This window comes from Mustela lutreola, chromosome 2 (assembly GCF_030435805.1).
Source record: "Mustela lutreola isolate mMusLut2 chromosome 2, mMusLut2.pri, whole genome shotgun sequence".
In the NCBI taxonomy this organism is placed as follows: Eukaryota; Metazoa; Chordata; class Mammalia; order Carnivora; family Mustelidae; genus Mustela; species Mustela lutreola.
The window spans coordinates 216,166,826-216,183,141 of record NC_081291.1 but is presented as its reverse complement, the minus strand read 5'-3'; the positions used below and the strand labels follow the sequence as shown (position 1 = coordinate 216,183,141).

Genomic DNA, 16,316 nt, shown 5'->3' with positions numbered 1-16,316 from the left:
TTAAGAATGGTTTGAAGTAAATATGACAGATCCTTAAATCATAGGCAATTATGGGCACGGGGACAACAGTTTTTGTAAATTTCTCTCTACTCATCTGTAATTTCAAAACACAAAAGTATCTGTTGAGGGACTGGAAGGCCAATGTGAAGAGTGGTAAGAAATGACAACCAAATATATGCTAGGTGCTTTTGGGTCTTTGCAAAGAAATATCCACATGTCCTGTGTGGGATTCAGGGGATCATTTATCATTTTTTACAGAATGTTGAGTAGTAACACCCTAAAACTCAGTGGCTGAAAACTATAATGGATTGTGTTTGCTCATGTATCTATGGGCATGGCTGGCTGGGACGACCCTGCTCCAGCGTCTCTCATTCTCCTCTGGGTAAATTGAGGCCTGTTCTTCCCATTGATGGTGGAGGTGAGATAGGAAAACGGAAGTGCACAGGGCTGCTGAGGCTTAGCCTGGGAAGCAGTGCCCTTGCCTTCCACCCATATGCCACAGCCAAGGCAGGTCACGTGGCTGAGCCCAAAGTCAACGGGCAAGAAAATAGTCTGGTTATGACAAGCCTGGGCAAGGATGCAAATGCAGAGAGATGGGTTAAAAATTGGCCAATTGTAACAGAGAGAGCGAGAGAGAGAATACATTCTACACATAAAATCATATCTCTATAAATATAATTTATGATTCCATCTACATGTGAGTCTATATCATATGTATACAAGTGATTCCAGTGACAATGCTCTTATCTGGGTTTCCCAGAGTTCTTTTTTGTTCTACTCCTGTGAAATGGTTGAGGAATTAGTGTCTGCCCTATTGGAATAGGATCTCCCTTGGAAAAGAAACAACATCCTAAATATTTCCTCTGTGATTTTATTTTCAATTCCCCAACCACTGGCATGCCCCAGCCAGCTTCCTGGGTTGGGAGCCTCTGTGGTTTCCAGGAGCAGTTCTCCTAGGTTGATCTGGAAAAGCTGGGCTGTGTTTCAGCCAGAGATGAGAGTCTTTCTCCGAAAGTCTTAGAAGTGAGGGCATTTTGTTTCCAGATAATAAATCGTGCTATATCTGGGCCAGCCATCTCTATCCCCACCTGCTCCCTGAGGTCATCCCAGCAGGGATGTGGTAGTCTGCAGCTCTCTTTGCCTAAAAACAGGAGGCCACTGGATGCACCATGACAGCAGCATGAGATGGTCAACATGGTCTGTCCTCCTCTGTATCAACTGGGCAACGTCCTGATAATGGGGACAAACATTGCACTTCACAGTAGCTTGTTGGCTCTCAGTAAATATTAAGGAATGAAGGGGCACTTTTCAAAGCACTTAAGAAAACTCTCTGGAGGTGAGGAGGGCAAAGAACCAGTCCCCACAGGAGAATTGGGAGGTGCTGATGGCAGGGAGACATGCTGATGTGGCAGCAGGTGATTAGGAGCCATTTTAGTTGGGGTGGTGGGGACGGAGGGAGGGATAGCGTCTCTGAGGGGATGACACTTAGTTTTTAATTTTAATTATTTTATTAATTTTATTATTTATTTATTTGTTTATTTAGTAAAATAGTTTTATTTTAATCCCAGCAGGGTTAATTTACAGTGTTAAGTTGGTTTCAGGTGTCCAGTATAGTGACTCAGCACTTCCACTCATCACCAGGTGCTCACCAGGACAAGTGCTCCCCTGAATCCTCACCACTGATTTTTCCCCTCCCCCCACCCCCTCCTCTCTGGAGACCATCAGTTTGTTCTCTACAGTTAAGAGTCAGTTTCTTGGCTTGTTTCTCTCTCAAGGAGATGCCATTTAAATTGAATTCATGCAAAGACCTGGGGGAAGAGATTTCCAGGTAGTGAGACCAGCATGTGTAAACACCCCAAGGGAGTGACAATCAACCCTAAAATCTCCCAACTTCCAAAGGCAACCTTCTCTGATGCACCCATACCTTCTGGTCTTTCCAAAGGAAATATTCTTTCAAAATTCTTTCAGAGCCCGTCAACGCTAAGAAGGCCTACTTTCAACAGGACTGGCTATTTAATTACTTATTTATAAATAGATTTTACTATTTAAAAAGATTTTATTTATTTATTTGACAGAGAGAGAGAGAGAGAGAGAGACAGTGAGAAATGGAACACAGCAGGAGGAGTGGGAGAGGAAGAAGCAGGCCTCCTGCTGAGCAGAGAGCCCCTTGCGGGGCTCGATCCCAAGACCCTGGGATCATGACCTGAGCTGAAGGCAGACATCTAATGACTGAGCCAGCCAGGTGCCCCTAGATTTTACTTTTTGGAGCAGTTTAGGTTCATAGCAAAATTGAGCAGAAGATACAGAGATTTCCCATATGTCCTCTGGCTTCTCCCTTTCCTCTTCAGGCACAGCCTCCCCCATTAAGCAACGTTCCCCATCAGAGTGGCACATTTGCGCAGCTGGGGAGGCTACATTGACACACCATTATCACCCAGAGTCCATAGTTGACCTTAGGACTCATACTTGATTCTGTGCATTCTATAGGTTTGGACAAATGTATATGACATGTATCCGCCATATACTGGATATGGAGGTTTCACCGCCCTAACAATCCTCTGGTTGGTTATTTTCAAGTACAATGAAACCTTCAAAAGAAGAATAAAGGAAAGTGGCCAGTGCAGCTTTTTTCTCCCCTCTTTCTTTAAGATCGTAAAGGTCTTTGACGCGTGGAAGGCAAGCTTTTATTAACCAGGCATTTGTATCATAAACATAATTCCCAGACAAGCAGGAAAGTCCCAGAATTCTGAGTCACTGATGTTTGAATAGATGTTTTGTAAGGCCAAGCATTTGCTTTTACAAATAAAGCATTGATGAACTAAACAGTTGCTTGAAATGAACTGGGCAAGTTTTATAATGTGCACTTGGCCTTCAGAAGACAGTGCTGTGATTTATAACAATGTTTCCCTCTTTAATCTGCATTCGTATTACAAGAAAATCTCTCTTTTTTTGCCACCAGTTTTCGTATTACAAGAAAATCTCTCTTTTTTTGCCACCAGTTTTGGTAAATGCCCAGTGTGAAGGAGACCTGTATTTACAAATTACAAAAATTTCATGTGAATAAACAACACAGTCACCTGATAGATGCTACATAATATGCAGCTGCAGTGGGGTCTTCTCTTGTTGTGGGAGGTATAAGAAAATGAGAAAGCATTCTGTTTGTGAAACACAGTTTTGTCAGGAGTATGGCCAGTACGGTTTATTTCTTATTCCCGGCTGCTTCTAACACTGCTGAGATGTTTTAATGCATTTTGTGCACTTCAGTAATAGAAAGGTGTAGAAATCGAACTGGAGAGAGTTCAGAGAGGGACAGAGAATCAGGTATGTGAGGCTCCAGGCTATGATTTATACTTAGAAGAACTAATACCTCATGAGGACTTTGCCTTACCAAAAGCAAATGATGGGAAACACTAGATATCTGCGCATACTTGAAGGGAATATGAGTCCAAAAAAGAGAGCAATTTAGCTTGATATAAAGGGCTGGAGTTGGGTTGGAAACTCAGTGGGTAGAAGTGGGGGAGATGGGAGAGCCTCCTTCTGGAACTAAGGTCATAAAGTTTCAAATAAGAATACACAGATTATGGGCTCAAGTACCTGTTCCCTCCACTGTGTGCCCCTGCTCCCCTCCCCCGCCCCAAACTTCCTATTTTATTAACCATTCCAAACAGATTATTCTTTGACTCAAACTGTCCATTTGAGCAAAGGAGTCCTTTCCAAGATCCCCTCTTTATGGAGAGGAGGAGCTCCATCTGTCTGTCTCCAGGAGACTGGGGAGGAAAAGAACCATGGGCTGAAGATGTGGGAACAGCTCCATCAGCAATGAGGAATCTGATTCCTTTTCTGTTGTTATGGGATTGAATTACTCGCCACTCTTTAATATGTAGGTTCTGGAGTGGGTCTCCTCTGCTCTCTCCCTTGACACAGCACCTCTCTGTAATAGCAATAGCGATTGACAGCCCCTAGCTTCTCATCTGAGGTCTTCTGGTGGTGGACAAGCCAATGTTCATGAGTCAGCTCATTCATTGATGTTTGCTCTAGGTCCAATATACATACTCAAGTGTGGCAGTCCTGTGTAATCACCTGGTGAATTTTTGTATGGAATCAGAAGAGACCCCGAATCGCTAAGGAAATGCTGAAAAACAAAAATAAAACTGGGGGTATCACGTGACCCGATTTCAAGCTTTAATACAAAGCTGTGATCACCAAGACAGCATGGTACTGGCATAAAAACAGACACATAGACCAGTGGAACAGAGTAGAGAGCCCAGATATGGACCCTCAACTCTATGGGCAAATAATCTTCGACAAAACAGGAAAAAATATACAGTGGAAAAAAGACAGTCTCTTCAATAAATGCTGCTGGGAAAACTGGACAGCTATATGTAGAAGAATGAAACTCGACCATTCTCTTACACTGTACACAAAGATAAACTCAAAATGGATAAAAGACCTCAACGTGAGACAGGAATCCATCAGAATCCTAGAGGAGAACTTAGGCAATAATCTCTTCGATATCAGCCACAGCAACTTCTTTCAAGATATGTCTCCAAAGGCAAAGGAAACAAAAGCGAAAATGAACTTTTGGGACTTCATCAAGATCAAAAGCTTCTGCACAGCAAAGGAAACAGTCAAGAAAACAAAGAGGCAACCCACGGAATGGGAGAAGATATTTGCAAATGATAATACAGACAAAAGGTTGAATTTTGAATTTTACAAAATCTTTTCAGCCTGGGGCCCACCCTCAGTGACTATGTAGAATTGTTCTAGGGAGGGTGTTGGCATCACTATTATTTAAAACTCATCATGAAATACCAACAGGCAACTGATGTTGAGATCACGAATTTTGTCCTCTGGAACTAAGTTCATTTCCCCTTTGACATGACAGTCTTTGAGACATAGAAAGCTGATAACCTGACCCTCAGTTGTTATCAGTTCCCTAAGGCTTTCTCGTCTCCATTTGAAGTCCCTCATTTTCTTCAAAGTTACTCCTGTGATGTGGTTTTATTTCCTCACCATCCTGATCATAACCTACATTGTCTGGATGCCACTTATAGTGTGTGTCTCTTCATGCTTTTGTTTCATTGTGAGCTCGCTGTCAACTAAATCCCCTCAATTTTCTCCTGTAAAAGGCTTACAGCTTAGTGGGGGAGACAGGCATGCCAGCCTCATCCTGTAATTATAAAATTGATTTCTAAAGTCTAAATGCAGGAATTTTCTTGACTCTTACTAAATTTCGTTTTGTTGGGTTACCTATTTAATCCCGTCCTCCAAAATTACTGGTAAGTATCGTCAGTTTGGTAAGGCGTCTGTATTTTTTTACCCATGTTATTAATAGCAGGAACAGAAATTTATTGACCTTGAGCACTTTATTGACTGTAAACACTTATTGACTGGAAACATCACCAGAATGGATCAAAAGAAGCAAAGTAGAGCCCTAGCTTCTACAGGATCACCAATTAAGTGTTCTTATGGAAAAGGGAGAATGCTCGGGTAGAAACAAGAGCCAAGAGCCACTGCATAAGTAACAGGTCCCAGAAAGAACTGTAAGGTAACAATGCAGTTGGAGCACAGGGCTGCTCTGGACCTTTGCTGACTGACTGTGCCTCCTGTCTCTCTTGTTTTGAATGGGAGCATGCATTGTGGATATTCTGTGCTTGAGGCACTACTGTGTGTGGAGTGTGTGTGTGTGTGTGTGTGTGTTTGTGTGTGCGTGGTGATCTCTACAGTCCACAGTATTCAGATGGTGATGAGCAGTACTCCATGCGTTGTGTATGAAGAGCCACACACAGGGAGCTTCAGTTACCCTTGGACATGACTTAGACGGATGTGGCTTTGGGCAGGTCTGGGGAGGGGGAGTGTATTTTGTATGGGTGAGGGATGTGAATTACATGTGCCTAGAGGTAGATTGAATCTGGGCTCTGTAACTGACCAGTAGAATATGGTGAAGTGTGACTGGTTTTCAGACCAAAGCTTTTTCTACTTCCTGTCTCTGGTGATGCTTAGTCATGGAATCCAAGCCACCATGTTGAGAGGAAGCCCAAGCTTCCCCTGGAGAGGCTTTCATGGGGAAGACCCAACAGGCAGAACATTTGGCAGCCATGGGAGAGAGTCACCTTGGCAGAGCTTCCCCAGTTTACCCTAGGTGGACAGAGATGAGCTGTCCCTGCTGAAACCTGCTCAGAACCAGATTCAATATGTCTCTTTATTTTGATTAATGGTTGGCTTATGTAGTTGGCTGCTCCCATGTTGGGAGCATAGATATTCACAATTGTTAGAGCCTCTTGTTGGACAGAGCCTTTAAGCATGATACAGTGTCCTTCTGTATCTCTGACTACAGTCTCAGAGCCAGATTCATTTACAAAGCACATGGCTGTTTTAAGCCATGGAGTTTGGAGGGATTTGTTTCCCAGCAGGTAAGATCACCGCCAGGCACTATGGTTGTGACTTTTCCTATATGTTCTTATTTAGTCCTCCTGACAATGCTGTGACTTAGGTGTTATTCTCTCCCCTGGTAGATGAGAAGACTAGGTTCAGTGAGTTTGGTAACAGCCCAAGATCGCACAAGTGTAATTGGCAATACTGGGGTTGAAACTGAGCAATGTATCATTCTTTTAACCTCTAAATCCCAGGTAATACAGGACTAAGGGCAAGAGAGTCATGCAGCCACTGGACAGATCTCTACAGAGCACTCTCTGTGGAGAGCAAAAGAAAGAAAACATAGTCTGCCAGTATGAATTCCACATGGCTTAAGGAAATAAATATAAAAACACAGAACTACAAAAGTATTAAAAGAAAACATGAAAGTTCTTCAAGTTGTTAATGCTTGTGCATAATAAAGCTACTGGTTTCATATCTGATATTATTTTTAATAATATTTCTGTCAATTCTCTTGGGATCACAATTTGTCTACATATAGGGAAAATTTTGTTTATCGTTTGTCTACAATTTATACCTTGTATTTCTTATACTTCTCTCTCCTTTAAAATAGGATCTATTGGAGGAGGAGATGAACCACGAGACACTGTGGACTCTGAGAAGCAAACTGAGGGTTTTGGAGGGGAAAAGGGTGGGGATTGGGTGAGCCTGGTGGTGGGCATTGTGGAGGGCACATATTGCATGGAGCACTGGGTGTGGTGCATAAATAATGAAACTTGGAACACTGAAAAAATAAAATAAAATTAAAAAAATAGGACCTACCATGCAGAACAATGATGAATAATAGCTATGATGGTTGTCTTGTTTTTGACCATAATGGAAACTTTTTATTCTTTCATTATTCAAATATTTTCTGTGAGTTTCCCCCTTAATTACATGATCTTACATCCTTTCTTAGTGTAGTAAGAGGTTTTTTTTTGAAATTTGGAAATAGTATAGAATTTTATCAGGTAAATTTTTGGTGTCATTGAAATGAATGTAATGTTTTGTCCTTACATCTGTTGTAGTTGATTGCATCATAAATTTCCTAATGTTGAACCACTTTTGCATTTCTAGGTGAATTCTGCTTGTCTAAGATTAAGAAATAATAATATAACACTAAATTTGTTTTGCTAATATAATTTTTAGTATTTTACAACCATGTTCACATATTCATATGGCTTCACTTTATTTGTGTGTGCTAACCTTGTTTGGTTTTGGAATCACAGTGATGCTGCCTGTGTTGAGTGAGTCTGGAGTCTCTCTTGTTTTTGTGTACTTTCAGATAGATACACAATTTAAGGATTATCTCTAGATTCAAGGAATCAAAATCTCTATAAAAGTACTTGTACATAGTTCCTTTGTTTTTTGAAAGAATTCTAGCTTTGACCACCTTTTCAATTTTTATTTATTTTATTTTATGTTTTAAACAGATTTTATTTATTTATTTGACAGAGAGAGAGAGAGAAACAGCGAGAAGAGGATACACAGGGCGGCGTAGAGGGAGAGGGAGAAGCGGACTTCCCGCTGAGCAGGGAGCCCGATATGGGTTTCCATCCCAGGCCCTGACCTGATCTGAAGGCAGATGCTTAATGACTGAGCCACCCAGGCACCTCCCCTTTTCAATTTTTAAAAAGGTACTAATTTATCAACCTACTCACAGTTTTTACCCTTTCTAGGATGAAATTTGATTAATTCATATTTTTATAAAAAAATCACATGCTTATGGAGATCATCACAATTTTTGAATAATATTACTTGCTTTTATTTAATAAAATCTCTGGTTTAAAGTTGTATCACCCTTTTCATTGTTCAGTTAATGAATATTTGGGATATCAATTCCAAATTCGTTGAAGGTTATTTGACCATAGAGTTGAGGGTCCATATCTGGGCTCTCTACTCTGTTCCACTGGTCTATGTGTCTGTTTTTATGCCAGTACCATGCTGTCTTGGTGATCACAGCTTTGTAATAAAGCTTGAAATCAGGTAACGTGATGCCCCCAGCTTTATTTTTGTTTTTCAACATTTCCTTAGCGATTCAGGGTCTCTTCTGATTCCATACAAATTTTAGAATTATTTGCTCCAGCTCTTTGAAAAATACCGGTGGAATTTTGGTCAGAATGGCATTAAAAGTATAGATTGCTCTAGGCAGTATAGACATTTTAACAATGTTTATTCTTCCGATCCAAGAGCATGGAATGGTCTTCCATCTTTTTGTGTCTTCTTCAATTTCTTTCATGAGTGTTCTGTAGTTCCTCAAGTACAGATCCTTTACCTCTTTGGTTAGGTTTATTCCCAGGTATCTTATGGTTCTTGGTGCTATAGTAAATGGAATCGACTCTCCAATTTCCCTTTCTGTATTTTCATTGTTAGTGTATAAGAAAGCCACTGATTTCTGCACATTGACTTTGTATCCTGCCACGTTGCTGAATTGCTGTATGAGTTCTAGTAGTTTGGGGGTGGAGTCTTTTGGGTTTTCCATATAAACAATCATGTCATCTGCGAAGAGAGAGAATGTGACTTCTTCATTGCCAATTTGGATACCTTTTATTTCTCTTTGTTGTCTGATTGCTGTTGCTAGGACTTCTAATACTATGTTGAACAAGAGTGGTGAAAGTGGGCATCCTTGTCTTGTTCCTGATCTCAACGGGAAGGCTGCAAGCTTTTTCCCATTGAGGATGATATTTACTGTGTGTCTTTCATAGATAGATTTGATGAAGTTCAGGAATGTTCCCTCTATCCATATACTTTGAAGAATTTTAATCAGGAATGGATGCTGGATTTTGTCAAATGCTTTTTCTGCATCAATTGAGAGGACCATGTGGTTCTTCTCTCTTCTCATATTAATTTGTTGTATCACATCGATTGATTTGCAAATGTTGAACCATCCTCGATATTAGCCACAGCAACTTCTTTCAAGATATGTCTCCAAAGACAAAGGAAACAAAAGCAAAAATAAACTTTTGGGACTTCATCAAAATCAAAACCTTCTTCACAGCAAAGGAAACAGTCAAAAAAACAAAGAGGCAACCCACGGAATGAGAGAATATATTTGCAAATGACAGTACAGACAAAAGGTTGATATCCAGGATCTATAATGAACTCCTCAAACTCAACACACACGAAACAGACAATCATATCAAAAAATGGGCAGAAGATATGAGCAGACACTTCTCCAATCAAGACATACAAATGGCTATCAGACACATGAAAAAATGTTCACTATGGAAAGAACCAAGATACCCTTCAACGGACGAATGGATAAGGAAGATGTGGTCCACACACACTATAGAGTATTATGCCTCCATCAGAAAGGATGAATACCCAACTTTTGTAGCAACATGGATGGGGCTGGAAGAGATTATGCTGAGTGAAATAAGTCAAGTAGAGAGAGTCAATTATCATATGGTTTCACTTATTTGTGGAGCATAACAAATAGCATGGAGGACATGGGGAGTTAGAGAGGAGAAGGGAGTTGGGGTAAATTGGAAGGGGAGGTGAATCATGAGAGACTATGGACTCTGAAAAACAATCTGAGGGGTTTGAAGTGGTGGGGGTGGTGGGAGGTTGGGGTACCAGGTGGTGGGTATTATAGAGGGCACGGATTGCATGGAGCACTGGGTGTGGTGCAAAAATAATGAATACTGTTTTTCTGAAAATAAATAAATTAATTTAAAAAGGGGGGGTAAGTGGGGATGGTGGCATGCAGAATTTCATGGACAGGTCTGGAAGGGTACACTTTATTGCCATCCATGGGCTAGAAACTAGTTACATGATCTCAACCCAACTTTAGCTGAAGCTGGCAATATAGGCTTCCTGTGTGTCTAGGAAGAGGAGGATGGGCTCAGTAAGCATCAAGCTACTGACTGCTATAGCTTCAGGTGAGTGATGCCTCTTAAGTATAAATGTCCAAACCCATCACTTTTACCTGTGCTATGTGCTGCTATTGGTTACCACTCAGTTCAAGGTGAGGTGTGGGGTATGGAGTGGCAGAGAGGAGCCAGAGATGTGTCTGCTCCAATGGCCCAGTTAATCCCCTGTTATTTTTGCCCATTCATTGTTGCTTCTTGGGTGCATTGGATTGGAACTTGGAGCATGGTGTACCCATTCCTCTCTGTAGTGGCTTTGTCCTGCACAAGTGTTTGCTTGTTTTTTTTTCCCCAGCAAGTTGATCTTGTCTGATTTTTATCTTTCTGGTTTTTGTTTCAAAATTTCTGGTTAGTATTAGGTACTGTTTCTTGTTCTGCCCAGTTGTAATAACTCCAGTATTTTAGAAACCATCTCTTCTGTCATTTATAAGGGTGTGGAGAGGGAGGGAAATTAGATGAATATACTATGTTTGCCACTTGGTCTAATGTGTTCATCTTTTTGTGAAAAATGTATAGTACGGAATGATTGATTTGGTAGCAGTTTCAATGTACAGTATGAAGAATTTTTAAAAGAAAAATGAAATCATGAGCTACTTTGATAGACATATATTGATACCAAAAGGGTGATTGATGGTTCTGTGTTCTCCTTATATCTGGAATACTCTTTGTAGCTCTGGATATGCAATTTATAACAGATATAGACTACCTGGAATTTATCAAGTGGAGGACATCTATGATGGTGATTGTTCTAGAAAGCATATCATAGAGTAATTGTGGAGGAAACCAAGCATATTCTGCATGGAGAATAAAATATAAGGTGGGATGGGGGTGTATGTGTGTCAAAATATGCAGAATTTGTCATATGTCTTTGTTAACTTGCTCTAGATTTTTAATGAGTTTGATGTTAAGTATTATGGTGTATTCTATGAATCCTCTTCCCTTTAAAAAATACTAAGGCATTGTTTGCCAGAGTCTATTCTAAAATACTTCTTTATTTCCTCTGTGGTGACTGACAGTGACTGATTATCTTCCATGTTTGGATGATTTTGTAGTAGTTTCTTCTTGGAAGTTTTGGAAGTTGTCATCATCAAAATGGTGATAATCTACCCTTTTGAAGATATCCTTCTAAATATGCACCACCAGGGGAAAGAGTATGTAGAGTTTTGCTCAGGAGAATAGGTTACGAAATGGAAGGAGTGAATGCATCCTAACACAAAAGAAGAAAATGATCTTGTGTTGCCTCACTGTGTCTTCCTCTTAATGATAATGGTTGGATGAAGGAATGCACAAATAAATTCTTTATTATACATGATACTGTGGGATGGGAAATAGTAAATTGCTTTTATTAGTACATGAATTGATCTGTCCATCCATTTATTTATTCGTTTAAGAAATTTGTTGTGTTCCTTTTATGACCTAGGGATTATTTCTGATGTTAGGAATATAGCAGTGAACAAAATTTGCTGCCATCATAAAACCTTACATTCAGTTGGGGAAATATAATAAATGAATCTATAAATATAGTGATATACAGTGAAGAAAAATAAGGCTAGGTCCCTCAGTCCAGGGCCAAAAAACCAGCTAGAGCATCTGATTGGTCACTGGAGGTCATGCACCAGCCTTTGTCACCAGGTATAGGAACAAGTGGGGTGGAGGCATTTTTAGCTTCTATAGTGATAGGGTATTATGATGGGCACTATATGTGGGTAGAAACCTCCAAACATGGAAAAAGTTTTAAGATACTGATAGCCAAAACCATGGCAAGACTGTCCAGTACAGTCTCCAAAGTTTTATATAATATTTCACGTAAATTGTTACCAGTCCAACTTATTTGTGGGGCCCAGGCTTACAGACCAGTTTGCAAAATGTTCCCCTCCCCCATCAACCTCTATTCAGTTAACATTCTGAGAAGAAACCCTTTTTAACCATTTTGTTTTTAAGAATGTTCTAAGGTTTAGGATAAAAATTTTTGTTGGGGTGTGTTCTAGGATCAAAGCTCCCTTTTCTCACCACACGTGCAACTTATGAGGTATCTGAACAATGTACAACATGCATAATTTGGAGAATACGTCTAGCCGTCTAGCCTGGATGAGGTGTCAGATGCTGGGGGCGTATTGGAAAAACATCTGGAAGATAAAGGTACTATCTGTGAGCTCTTAGGTAATCTCGTTATGGCTGAAGGCCCAGTGTTAGTGATGCCAATAGACGGTCAAGGCAGTGATTCAGTAAATGAGCAAGGAAACCATTTCTATTCTTATTGTGAAGTACTGTCTTTGTTATATAAGAATGGACTTCTTTGCTTTTAGGTAGCATTATACAAAACATTGAATGAGCCAGTGTCTTTGCTCTGAAAGGTGAAACATAAGAAAATCCCAGAACATGCCCTGAAATAGGGTCAAGATATTTTAGGACAAAAAGAAAAAAATGCTTAGACATGTAAGCAGGACTGCCATGAATGAATATGTTAATTATTGAGAGGCACAGAACTGAGTGTTAAGAATTTAAAAGCAGAGGCAGAAAGCTCTTCAAGGTGATGATGAATGATGCAATTTTCAGCTCATGGACCACTTCAATTTCTAGTCAAAAATGCTGATCTGAGTTGAAGAATACTGCTAAGATTCTCACGATCTTGTATACTTATGTATGTGTTCATATTGGGATGTAATTGACATGCAGTGTATTAGTTTCAGGTGTGCGGCATAATGATTCAAAGTATATGTATATGGTGAAATGAAGACAAAAAAATCCAGCTAACAACCAGCACCACACATATTTACAAATTCTCATGACTTTAAATGGCACCAACATATTTACTAAAAAAGAGTTGGCTGTTAATGGTAATGCCAGCCTTCAAGGGTTGATGACATAGCACAAACATCCTTAGATTTCCTTTACAGACCTTTTTTAAAAATAAGGTGTAATTATCATACAGTGTTATATTAGGTTCAGGTATACAATACAATGACTGAACAATTCTATACTCAGTGCTCATCAGGATAAATATACTTTTAATCCCCTTTATCTATTTCACCTATCCCTCTATCCACTTCCCTGTCTGGCAACCACCAGTTTCTTCTCTGTATTTAAGGGTTTATTTTTGTTTGTTTGTTCTTTTCTTAGTTTGTTCTTTTTGTGTGTTTCTTACATTCCACATATGAGTGAAATTATATGGTGTTTGTCTTTCTCTGACTGATTTTAGTTAGCATTGTATCCCCTAAGTCTGTCCATGTTGTTGTAAATGGCAAGATTTCATTCTTTTCTACGGGCTGAGTATTATTTCAGTGTGTGTGTGTGTGTGTATGTGTGTGTTCATATATATACCACATCTTTATTCATTCATCTGTGGATGGACACTTGGTTTGCTTCTATATCTTGACTATTGTAAATAGTGGTGCAGTAAGCGTAGGGGTGTGTATATCTATTTGAATTAGTTTTTTTGTTTTCTTTGGGTAAATATCCAGTACTGGAATTACTGGATTGTATGGTAGCTCTATTTTAAATTTTCCGAGGCGTCTCCATACTGTTTTCCGCAGTGGCTCCCCAAGCTTGCATTCCCATCAACAGTGCACTAGAGTTCTTTTTTCTCCACATCCCTGTCAACACTTGCTATTTCTTGTGTTTTTGGTTTTAGTCTTACAGACCTTTTTGGATGTGTCATCTGTAGATTCATTTGAACTCACTTTTGAACAAGTTTTTAACATTTGGGCAATGAATTTCATTAGACCTTGTCTACCTCTTTTGCTGCCCCTCCCTCTGCCTTATTCCTGCTACAGCTTCCAAGTGTTGAGAACATACGACATACCGAGCTGTGTTGGCAGAATAGTGCCCCCCAACGTTGTCCACATTCTAATGCCCAGAACCTGTGGACAGGCTGTTGTGCATGGAAAAATGGACTTTGTAATTTGGTTAAAGATTTTGTAGTGGGGAGATTTTCCTGGAGTAGCCACATGGGCTTGACAGAAATACAGGGGTGCTTTAAAAAAAATGGGAAAAGTAGAGTGGAGGGAGACTGGAAGATGCTACTCTACTGGCTTTGGAGGTGGAGGAAGGGGCCACAAGCCAAAGGATGCAGGTGGTCTCTAGAAGCTGGGAAAGACAAGGAAATAGATTCTCCCCCAGAGCCTCCAAAAAGAATGCAGCCCTGTCAACACCTTGATTTTAGCCAGGCAAGACCCATTTTGGACTTTAATTTTCAGAATCACGAGATAATATATGTGTCTTGTTTAAGCCACTAAGTTTGTGGTAATTTTATAGTTAGCTATAGAAAACTAGCACACAGACATTGCATTGAGTTTTTTTTTTAATACATTATCTAAAGTTAGTCCTCTCTGTGATCTTTTGAGGTTGGTATTATTATCCTCATTCTATGGAAGAAGAAAGAGATTTGGAGAGATCCAAGTAGGAAATGTTGCCATATATCAGGAGTCCCTTCTGTTTATTTCCTCCATGCGAATCCCTTCTCCCTGATTCAGGAGCATCCTGGGACTTATGATAAGGTAGCCCTGGGCTCAAGTCAAAACTCCAACATGTAAAGCCTGTCTGACCCTCCGTGCCCAATCTTTGTAGCTCTGGTAGCATCCAAACTTGTGTATCTCCTCTTGGCTTTCCAGCTGGAAATTTATGGTCTCCTTCCTTTCTCTCATGGGCACCTCTACATCCTCTGGTTGCACTTTCCTTCTATTTTGAACATTTCCATAACATTCTATAATCCATTATGTATTTCTTGGAGGACAAGAGCTATGTTAAACTCTTCTCTTGAGCTATGTTAAGTACTTTTCAAACTATTTCTTTCATCCAGTTAGCATTAGTTTATAAGTAAATTGAGAAGGAAAGAAAAGGAACAGAGCTGCTCAGAGCAGTACCTTACGCCAAGTGCTTTCCCTATATGATCTCATTTTATCTTTCTAGAAATCATCAGTTGTGGGTATCATAGGCCAATTTTTTAATTATTTACTTAAATTCAGTTTAGCTAACACACACTATATTGTTAGATTCACGATTATACTGAGGAATCCAGTGATTCATCAGTGGCATACAACATTCAGTGCTCATTTTCAGAGCACTCCTTAATGCCCATCACCCAATTATTCCTCCCTCCATCTTCCCTCCAGCAATCCTGTTTGTTTTCTACAGTTCAGAACTCTTATGGAGGCCTCCTTCTCTATTTTTATCTTACCATTTTGCCTTCCCCTCCCCTATGTTCATCTGTTATGTTTCTTAAATTCCACATGTGAGGGAAGTCAGATGGTATTTGTCTTTCTCTGATTAACTTAACATGCTTAGCATAATACCCTCTACTATTGGGGCACCTGGGTGGCTCAGTTGGTTAAGTGTCTGCCTTAGGTCATGGTCCCAGGGTCCTGGGATCAGGCTCCACATCAGGTTCCCTGATTGGTGAGGAGCCTGCTTCTCCCTCTTCCACTCCCCCAGCTTGTGCTCTCTCTCTCTCTCTCTCTGTCAAATGAATAAATAAAATCTTAAAAAAAAAACTTCTAGCACTGTTCATATCATTACAAATGGCAAGATTTCATTCTTTTTTTATGGCTAAGTAATATTCTAGTGTGTGTGTGTGTGTGTGTGTGTGTGTGACACCTTAATTATCCATTCACATCCGTGTATGTGTGTTATTTGTCCATTCATCTGTCGATGAACATCTGGACTCTCCATATTTTGGCTATTGTGGACACTGCTGCTATAAACATTGGGGTGCATGTGTCTCTTCAAATCACTATGTTTGTATCCTTTGAATATATACCTAGTAGTGCAATTTCTGGGTCATAGGGTAGCTCTATTTTCAACTTTTTGAGGAACCTCTGTACTGTAAGCCCGTTTTACAGACATGAAGCTTGAGGGTTAGAGGGTCAGACAAGTTTTACATGTTGGAGTTTAGACTTGAGCCCAGGGCTACCTCATCATAAGTCCCAGGATGCTCCTGAATCAGGAAGAAAGGATTCTCATGGAGATAATCAATAGAAGGGACCAGAGAAGATGGATGGGAGAAGGGAGGAGATCCTGGGCACTGTGCTGATGTAA

The 16,316-nt window shown here is 40.1% G+C and overlaps 1 long non-coding RNA gene across 1 annotated transcript in view; it reads left to right on the top strand.

Moving 5' to 3' along the window:
* The window catches only part of LOC131825349 (uncharacterized), a 77,873-nt gene extending 70,597 nt beyond the window's left edge, over window positions 1-7,276 (top strand). The window contains exon 4 of the long non-coding RNA XR_009351221.1: window positions 6,989-7,276. This is a non-coding gene — a long non-coding RNA (uncharacterized LOC131825349). The remainder of the gene's footprint in view (window positions 1-6,988) is intronic.
* Window positions 7,277-16,316: the final 9,040 nt, after the last annotated feature.